Consider the following 2,940-nt stretch of genomic DNA (forward strand, 5'->3'; position numbering starts at 1 on the left):
CATATGAGGACTTACCGGATTTGTTATATGTTGTTCCCGGCCTCATTTAAACTTGCCTTCATGGGTTGCTCTTGTTTGCATCATCTCTTGCCATGAGTAGCTTCATGTAGTCTTGTCATGCATCATGCTTGTTGTGCATCATGCCTTGTTCATGTGTGGTGTGTTTACCTTGTTGTGTGTTTCTTCTCGATAGTTCCCGTTTCGTTGCGATCGTGAGGATTCGTTCGTCTACGCTTGGTTCGGCTTCATCCGTTCGTCTTCTTCATGGACTCGTTCTTCTTCCTTGCGGGATTTCAGGCAAGATGACCACTACCCTGGATCTCACTACTATCATTGCTATGCTAGTTGTTTCGTTCTATCGCTTTGCTGCACTACCTACCAACTGTTTATCAAGCCTCCCATATTGCCATGAACCTCTAACCTTTGACACCTTTCCTATGCAAACTGTTGTTTGGCTATGTTCCCGATTTTGCTCAGCCCCTCTTATAGTGTTGCTAGTTGCAGGTGAAGTTGAAGATTTCTCCATGGTGGACAGGATTTTGGTTGGGATATCACACTTCTCTTATATTATTAATGCATCTATATATTTGGTAAAGGGTGGAAGGCTCATCCTTTTGCCTGGTGTTTTGTTCCACTCTTGCCGCCCTAGTTTCCGTCATACCGGTGTTATGTTCCCGGATTTTGCGTTTCTTACGCGGTCGGGTGATTTATGGGACCCCCTCGACAGTTCGCTTTGAATAAAACTCCTCCAGCAAGGCCCAACCTTGGTTTTACCATTTGCCTCACCACCACCTACTTTTCCCTTGGGAGTCGCTCTCTCGAGGGTCATCTTTATTATAGCCCCCCCCCCGGGCCAGTGCTTGTCTAAGTGTTGGTCCGAACTAGAGCCCTTTGCAGCGCCCCCTCAGGGAAACTTGAGGTCTGGTTTTAGTTGTACGGATTGCTCATCCGATGTTGCCCTGAGAACGAGATATGTGCAGCTCCTATCGGGATTGTCGGTGCATCGGGCGGTCTTGCTGGTCTTGTTTTACCATTGTCGAAATGTCTTGTAAACCGGGATTCCGAGTCTGATCGGGTCTTCCTGGGAGAAGGTCTATTCCTTCGTTGATCGCGAGAGCTTGTCATGGGCTAAGTTGGGACACCCCTGCAGGGTATAATCTTTCGAAAGTCGTGCCTGCGGTTATAGGCAGATGGGAATTTGTTAATGTCCGGTTGTAGATAACTTGACACCAGATCCGAATTAAAACGCATCAACCGCGTTAGTAGCCATGATGGTCTCTTCTCAGCGGAGTCCGGGAAGTGAACACGGTTTCTGGGTTATGTTTGACGTAAGTAGGAGTTCAGGATCACTTCTTGATCATTGCTAGCTTCACGACCGTTCTGCTTGCTCTCTTCTCGCTCTTATTTGCGTATGTTAGCCACCATATTATGCTTAGTCGTTGCTACAACCTCACCACTTTACCCCTTCCTTTCCCTTTAAGCTTTGCTAGTCTTGATACCCATGGTAATGGGATTGCTGAGTCCTCGTGGCTCACAGATTACTACAACAACAGTTGCAGGTACAGGTTGTGCGATGATCATGACGCGAGAGCGATGATTGGTTGTGTTGAGCTCTTCTTCTGCTTCTTCGATCAGGGGATAGATTCCAGGTCGGCAGCCTGGGCTAGCAGGGTGGATGTCGTTTGAGTTTCTGTTTGTGATTCATCCGTAGTCGGATGAAGCTCTGATGTATTGTGATGTTGTATTCGAGTGGCAGTGTATGCCTCTTGTATGTATCCCCATCTATTATGTAATGTTGATGTAATGATATCCACCTTGCAAAAGCGTTTCAATATGCGGGTCTATCCTTGGTGGGACCTTCGAGTTCCTTTTGGATAGGGTCGCATATTGGGCGTGACAATAGTCTGGCCATCCGGACACCCCCTAGTCCAGGACTCCCTCAGTAGCCCCTGAACCAGGCTTCAATGACGACGAGTCCGGCGTGCAAATTGTCTTCGGCATTGCAAGATGGGTTCCTTCTCCGAATATTCCATAGATGATGTTGAACACAAGGATAGTGTCCGGCTCTGAAAGATAAGTTCCACATGCCACCGTAGAGAGAATAATATCTACACAAATCTAATCTGCTGGCGTATTCCGTAGAGTGACGTCACGGCCAGGCCTTTATTCGAATCGTTTTACTGTTCCACCTAAGCACGTTTAGCGAGGCGGTTTCCTTGGCACGTGTTGTCAAAGCAGAGATCGTGTCCCCTTATTCCGGGATTCTCATCAATACGGGTGTGGGTAACCCAACCGTGCCTTTGGTATGACTCCCAAATTGAAAGCGAGTCCCAAACAGTTACGGGGAGGCCTCTTGGTATTCAACTCCTTTATAAAGGGACCAAGGCTCGACTCCCCTTTTTCTTAATCCAATCGAATCCGCCCCTTGCTTCGAGTTCCAACACCCAAAGCTCTAGTTTTAGGCGCCTCAAACCTTCGACGATGTCCGGCTCCAACCTTCAAGGCCGGTGGATGCCTTCCTCCGTTACGGAAGAAGATGTGCGAAAGCTGAGAGATGCCAGGTATCTAACCAGCGAAATCTCGCATAGGCCGCCTGCTCAAGGGCATGCCATTCCCACTCCCCAGCCCGGTGAGAGCGTGGTGTTCGCATCTCACTTCCTTCGGGGGCTAGGCTTCCCAATCGATCCCTTCATGAGGGGGCTTTTGTTTTATTACGGGCTGGAGTTCCACGACTTAGCTCCGGAGTCCATCGTCCAAATCTCATCATTCATTGTCGTGTGTGAGGCCTTCCTCCATATCACTCCTCACTTCGGATTGTGGCTAAAAACCTTCAAGATGGAACCGAAGATGATCGAGGGGCAGCACGCCAAGTGTGGAGGAGCTATAATAAGCAAGATGGCCGATGCTCCATGGCCCGAGGGCTTTTTCAAGAGGAGTTCG

Source organism: Triticum dicoccoides, chromosome 2B, assembly GCF_002162155.2.
Source record: "Triticum dicoccoides isolate Atlit2015 ecotype Zavitan chromosome 2B, WEW_v2.0, whole genome shotgun sequence".
Taxonomy (NCBI): domain Eukaryota; kingdom Viridiplantae; phylum Streptophyta; class Magnoliopsida; order Poales; family Poaceae; genus Triticum; species Triticum dicoccoides.